This window comes from Stenella coeruleoalba (assembly GCF_951394435.1).
Source record: "Stenella coeruleoalba genome assembly, chromosome: 1".
Taxonomy (NCBI): domain Eukaryota; kingdom Metazoa; phylum Chordata; class Mammalia; order Artiodactyla; family Delphinidae; genus Stenella; species Stenella coeruleoalba.
The window spans coordinates 929,115-936,267 of record NC_137169.1 but is presented as its reverse complement, the minus strand read 5'-3'; the positions used below and the strand labels follow the sequence as shown (position 1 = coordinate 936,267).

Here is a 7,153-nt window from a genome sequence, read left to right as displayed (position 1 = left end):
AAACTGCCCTGGGCTCGTATGGTGACTCAGGTCTGTTCCTCGGTCCAGAAGGGAAAGGCCTGGGCACCGTTGCAGGGGAATGAAGGCAGAGGTAACTGCTGTCACCTGGGTAAAGTCCACAGCTCTCAGAGATGCTGCGCTTTTCACGAGGCTTGATGGCTCTGATGGATCTCACCATCCCAGGATGAAACTAAGGGACTTCCCGGGCCCCACTGTGGCATCAGGAAACACTAGTCAAAGCCAGCCAGTGGCCAGCAGGGCCAGCGGCCCTGCAAGTCACATGCAGGTGGGATGCTGGAAGGCGCGGGGCCCTGCAAGGACGGGAGATACGCGGACTCACTCGGGGACCCAGGGCCCGGCACTGAGTGCACTGGCGAGGAGGACCCTTCTTCACATCCCTGCATCTCAGCCGCGAACACACGCCCCTCTGGGCCCGGGCAGGGCTGGGGACTGGAGAATGCGCGGGGAAAGCTCAGTTCAGCTCCAGCCCAGTGTGCCATATTGTGCCAAGTCTCTCATCTCGAAAAGAAAAGTGAGGAACCCCGATTTTATGTGAACTCTCCTGTTTTTAAAATTGACAACTAATCCGAAATTCGACCGGCTTGGCCCAAACCAGGGGAGGCAGCCTGGCGCGCCGTTCGGTCCACCGAGCAGCGCTGGTCTCCTCCGCCACGGCCTGGGTGCCCCCGCGACCCTCCGCTCGCGGCCTCGGCCTCGGCCAGCGCCCGGGTCCCGGCGACCCGGAGCTGCGCGCCCCCGCCTCCCTCCCGCGCTCCAGGCGCAAGTGGCCGCCTCCGCCTCACTGCGCCTGCGCAGGGGGCGCGCCGCCGGACCGAGCCATCGCGCGAGCGGGGAAGGGGGGCGCGGGCACCCCCACACCGCGGTGGAGCCGTCCGTTGCCATGGAGCTGCCCGCTCCAAACCGCGCAGCCAGCCGCAGCCGAGCAGCTTCTCCGCCCGGAGCGCGCGCCCTTCGTACCCCGGCGGGTCTGAGGAGAGGTGGGTCCGTTGGCCCCGGAGCCTGGGGCTGGGTCGAGGACTTTAGCCGCCCCCTCAGGCACAAATCAGCGCCTTCATCGTGGAAGTTCTGCCCAAGAAATAAGTGCTAGTGCGGGGAGTGGGGGTCGCCCCTGACCGCTCTCAGGGACCCCAGCGGGCCGTGAAGCTTGGGTTCTGAGCTCTGCTCCGGCTCCGCGCGGACGTTGCGATGTTGTCCTTTCACATCTAGGACACCGTTGAGCAAAACTCGAGGGCTCAGCCCGGCTGGTAAGAAGAGGGGACGCTGAGGGTCCGGGCAGAGGAAAGGAATTCCGAGGTCATCTCGGTTTGGTTTTTAATGGCTACCTGTTTCTGGAAATCTCTATTATTTGTTTCCGTCGTTTTACGTGCTCACATTATGTATCTGACAAACACTCCTTGACCATCTGCCGTGAGCCAAGTACTGAAGCAGGTGATGGGCGGACCGGCTCTGGTACCCACAGTCCAAAGAATTCCCTGATGGGTTATCCCTGCAGACCGATGGCGAGTACACTCACAGGTACTGCTGAAGGACTGGTTATAAAGCCAGCATCACTAGTCACTACCCAAGTCCAGAAATTGAACCTGGTCGGCACCCCAAGTCAACCTACCCCGCCCATGCCCCACGCAGACCCTTCCCCGGTGACCATAGCCTGACTTTCTGATTCTAATTTCCTTGATTTTCTTTAGTTTTACCGTTTGTAAACAATATTGTTTCACCTGTTTTTAAACCTTATATAAATGGGAAAATGCTGTATATATTCTTTTTTAATTTTTGAAACAATCCCAAATTTATGTAGAAGTTGCAAGTTCAACATAAAAAACGTGTTTCCTGGAGCAGTTGAGGATAAGTTGCCTGCGTGATGCGCTGTCACCTCCAGATACTTTCGTGTGCATTTCCTACACATAAGGACAATCTCCAGCATAACCACACACGACCATCAAAGACCCATAAAGTCACAAACCCGAGAGGGTCCGGTCTGGGACCCCCCACTGCACTGAGCAGTCATCGTGGTGCTTTAGTCTCCTTCATTCCAGAACATTCACCAGGCTTTCCTTGGCTTCGTGACCCTGACACTTTTGAAGGTTTAGGCCAGTGACTTTGTAGAAAGCCCCTCTGGGTTTGTCTGATGTTTCCTCGTGATCAGATTCCCATTATGCGTCTTTGGCAGGGAAGCCACAGAAGTGAGGCCACGTGTCACTCTCTGCTCGTTCCATCCCGTCAGGTGGCTCACAGTGGTCCATTTGTCACATTAGTGACGAGTTTGCTTTGATCACTTGATGAAGGTGGTATCTGCCAGCGTCTCGCCTGGGAAGTTGCCTTGCCCTTTGTAACTGGCGAGTATTTTGTTGGGCAGTACTTTGAGGCTCTGAAGCTACGTCATCCCTCCCGGGCTTGAGCCAGTGGCGCACACAGTGGACACCTCCCCCCTCCCCCCGCCCCCCGCTCGGGCTCTCATACCCGACACTGGACTGACTGCCTTCCTCCACTCAGGCTCTGTCACCCAGTCTGGGCCACTGTGGACCCTGTTTCACAGGCCCACCTGGGGCGGAAGGGGAAGAAGAAAGGCAGCCTGTGCTTGTGTCTTCCTCCCTCTCGGTTGTGTGTAAGAGCCTTATCCACACTGCTGCACGAGCTGTGGGTCGTCACCTCCATCACAGCTGGCTCGCCACGGTGCGGATCTCACAGTCGCTCTGCTGCCGGTGGCTGTGGGTTGTTTCCGTAGTTACTGCTCTTACGAACACTGCTCTCTGGGGTCTCGTTATGGCTCCTGGTATCTATGTGTGTGAGGAGTGGAATTGTGTCTCCTCAAAAAAGAGATATGTTGACATCCTAACCCCCCGTATCTCAGAATATGACCTCATTTGGAAATTGGGTCATTGGGGATGTAATTGGTTAAGACGATGTCATACTGGAGGAAGGTGGCCCCTCCTCCAATATGACAGACATCTTTATAAACGGGAATTTGGACATAGACACGCACACAGGGAGACTGTCACATGGATTGGAGTTACGCTGCCACAAGCCCGGGAACCAGAAGCTAGCAGAGAAGTCTGGAATAGATCCTTCCCTAGCACTTCAGTGGGAGTTGGCACCTTGATTTCAGATTTCTGGCCTCCGGAACTATGAGAAAATACTTCTGTGTTGTTCTAAGACAGGCAGTTTGTGGTACTTTGTTGCGGCGTCCCCAGGAAACTAATACAGCATCTGAGTTTCTGTAGGGTAAACGCCTGGGAGAGGAATTGCTGAGTCAGAGGGCGTGGTAGACAGAATAATGGCGCCCGGAGGCCACCGTGTCCTGACCCTGGGAACCCGTGAATGTTTAGGTTACAGGCACTGGGGATGTAGGCTGTTAGTCAGCTGACTCTGAGATGGGAGATTGTGCTGGGTTATCCCGGTGAGCCCAGCGCACCTAGAAGGGCCCTCCTAGTGGGAGAGGGAGGCGGAGGGGAGCCAGAAAGAAAGCAGCCCGAGAAAGACCACCTGACGGTAGTGGCTTTGAAGTTGGTAGGATGGGGCCTTGGCCGGGGCATGCGGGTGACCTCTAGAAACTGGAAAAGGCAAGAAAATGGACCCGCCCCCAGAGCCTCCGGAAAGGAAGGCAGCCCTGCCGACACCTTGATTTTAGCCCAGTGGGGCTCATTTCAGACTTCTGACCTCCGGAACTGTAAGATGATACACCTGTGCTAAGCCCCTGAGTGTGCGGCAATTTCCTGTGGCAGCAATAGGATACCAGTGCAGAGGGCGTGTATATATTTAACTACGATACAGTGCTGAGCTCTTTTCAAAGCACCTGTCCTGGTTTTCCCTCCCACTGTTAGGGCGTGCGCCTCCCCACTGCTCCGTGTCCTTTGTGCCACCTGGTATACTCAGGCTCCGAATATGTTACCGAGTCTGATGGCTGTGTAATAACAGTATGTGGCTTTACTCTGCATTTCCCTGATTACAAATGAGGTTGATCACCAAGAAACAGTTCATCATCTGGCCAGGACTCTGTTAAGAGTTACAGGGAGCACTATTAATAATGCCAGGAAAACAGGCATGAATCCAGCCATCTGAACGTCCTTTATTGTAACCCGCCTGTTATGGTCTCGCCGTTTTGCTGTTGGGCTGCCCACCTTCTCTGTTGAGCCGACGATGTTCCTTACATGTCTTGATGGTAAACCTTTTGGGAAATGTGTTGCGTTTATCTTCTAATCTGTAGTGTTTCTTAAACTCTCCTTAGGGTGTCACCTGAACCAAAGGTTTTAAGTGTACGAGACTCTGCCAGCTTTTCCTCCTGTGGCTTAATGTTTTTGATGTCTTGTTTAGGAAACCTGAAGGCATGAAGGCCCCTCCGCCTTCACCGTAGCAGCTTTGCTCTTCACCTGTGAGTCTTTGGCCCCCAAGGAACTGATTTCCGGGGTGGACACACAGCTTCTTAGCATGTGGACTGAGATGTGCATTCCCTGCCCGCCGCTTGCACACGCGTGCACACGCTGCCCTGTCGGAGTTTGGGGGGGTTTTAATGCCTCTGTGGAGCAATTTGGAGAGAACTGGCATCCTGACAGCATTGAGCGTCCATTACGTGAACATGCACCTCTCCATTGATTTATTTATATTGGTTTTATTCTTTTTCAGGTTTTTGTTATGGACAATTTCAAACTCACCACGTAGTGGTCCTATGAACTGTCGGGCGCCCAGCGCCCCTTCAGTGGTCACCCAAATCGAGTCAATCCTGGAGCTTCTACTGCTTCTCACTTGTAGCGCTTGGCTGATGTGTTTCAGAGAAAACCCCAGGTGTAATAGTTCACCCATAAACTCTTTTCTTTTTTTTTTGGCGGTACGCGGGCCTCTCGCTGCTGTGGCCTCTCCCGCTGCGGAGCACAGGCTCCGGACGCGCAGGCGCAGCGGCCATGGCTCACGGGCCCAGCCGCTCTGCGGCATGTGGGATCCTCCCGGACCAGGGCACGAACCCGTGTCCCCTGCATCGGCAGGCGGACTCCCAACCACTGCGCCACCAGGGAAGCCCCACCCGTAAACTGTTTAGTACACAATTCTAACTGATAAAGAACTTATTTTTAGCATAACCACAAATTCATTATCAACCCCAGCCGAGTTAACATTGATTTCTTAATAAAATCTAACACCACTTGGTGTTCATTTTCCCACGTTACCTCAGAAATGTCTTCTACAGTTTCTCGCTTGACTCAGGTTCCAAACCAGAACCCCCCCTTGCATGCGGTTGACTTGTCTCTCACGGCTTTTACATTCAGAACAGCTCCGCTTCCCTTTCCCCCCACGGCATCCATTTGTTGAAGAACCTGGGTCATTGACTCCACTTACCCTTTCTTTAGGTCTCACTTCACGTCGCCTGACGGGGACGGGGCTGCATCATTTTCTCATCGGGGGTCCTGCTCCTTTTTTCTTGTATTTATTCCCAAGTACTTCATATTTATTGGTGTAATTGTAAATAAGTTTTCCAAATCTTGCTTTCTCATTATTCTGATAAATAGGAATATCATTGATTTTTATTACCGAATTTATATCTAGCAACATTACTAAATTGTCTCGATAACATTAACAATTTATCTCTGTACTCATTTGGACTTTCTACATGCACAATCGTGTTATCTGAAAACAACTGTCTCCCCTTCCACTCCTCATGCCTTGTACTTCTTTCTTCTCTCCTTGTTCCAGTCAGGAGACCCAGTGGCTTCAGAGAGCACCCTTGTTTTGTTCTCAGTCTTAAAGGAAATGCTTTTAACGTTTATGATTTTTTTTCTTTTGGCCACGCCGAGCGGCTTGCAGGGACCTTAGCTCCCCGACCAGGGATCCAAGCCACGCCCCCTGCAGTGGAAGCACGGAGTCTTAACCGCTGGACCGCCAGGGAAGTCTTAATAATGTTATGATTAAGTATGACGCTTCCTGTGGATTATGTTGGCAAACATTCTTTATCACATTAAAGAAGTCTAACGCCAGTTTGCTACATTTTTAAAAAGTGTAAGTGGGATGTTGAATTTCATCAATGTCTTTTCCTGCATTGAGTCAATTGTATATTTCTCTTCTCTGGTCTGCTCGTGTGGTGAGTTGACTTGATTTCTAATGCTAAGCAAGTCCGTCTTCGTCGTGATGTGTCATCCTGTCTACGTGTTGCTGGCTTTAGCCAGGTGGTACTTCACCTCAAGAGTGAGGCTGGTCTGTGGTTTTCCTTTCCCTGTTGTCACCACCAGGCTCTCGTAGCAAAAGTTAAGTGATTCCACGAAACAAACCAGGGAGTGGACCTTCTGGTTCTCTTTCCTGGAAGAAAGTGTGTGAAACTGGAACATTTTGAACCTCAAATATTTCATGGACATTGATAGGGAAGCCTCAGAGCCTAGCGTTTTCTTGGTGGGAACATATTTGACTTTTTTTTTAAATTTTTTTTTAATGTTTGTTTATTTATTTTTCTTATTAGTCATCCATTTTATACACATTAGTGTATACATGTCAATCCCAATCTCCCAATTCATCACACCGCCACCCCCGCCACTTTCCCCCCTTGGTGTCCATACATTTGTTCTCTACATCTGTGTCTCAATTTCTGCCTGCAAACTGGTTCATCTGTACCACTTTTCTAGGTTCCACATATATGTGTCAATATACAATATTTGTTTTTCTCTTTCTGACTTACTTCACTCTGTATGACAGTCTCTAGATGCATCCACGTCTCTACAAATGACCCAATTTCGTTTGTTTTTATGGCTGAGTAATATTCCATCATATATACGTACCACAACTTCTTTATCCATTCGTCTGTCGATGGGCATTTAGGTTGCTTCCATGACCTGGCTATTGTAAATAGTGCTGCAGTGAACATTGGGGTGCATGTGTCTTTTTGAATTATGGGTTTCTCTGGGTATATGTCCAGTAGTGGGATTGCTGGGTCATATGGTAATTCTATTTTTAGTTCTTTAAGGAACCTCCATACTGTTCTCAATAGTGGCTGTATCAGTTTACATTCCCACCAACAGTACAAGAGGGTTCCCTTTTCTCCACACCCTCTCCAGCATTTGTTGTTTGTAGATTTTCTGATGATGCCCATTCTAACTGGTGTGAGGTGTTACCTCATTGTAGTTTTGATTTGCATTTCTCTAATTATTAGTGATGTTGAGCA

The 7,153-nt window shown here is 50.8% G+C and overlaps 1 protein-coding gene across 1 annotated transcript in view; it reads left to right on the top strand.

Annotated features, from left to right (window-relative positions):
* Positions 1-930: 930 nt before the first annotated feature.
* CFAP74 (cilia and flagella associated protein 74) overlaps positions 931-7,153 on the top strand; it is a 79,101-nt gene continuing 72,878 nt past the window's right edge. Inside the window, exons 1-2 of the mRNA XM_079916860.1 lie at positions 931-998; positions 1,228-1,265. The gene's annotated coding sequence lies outside the window, so the exon portion shown is untranslated. The remainder of the gene's footprint in view (positions 999-1,227; positions 1,266-7,153) is intronic.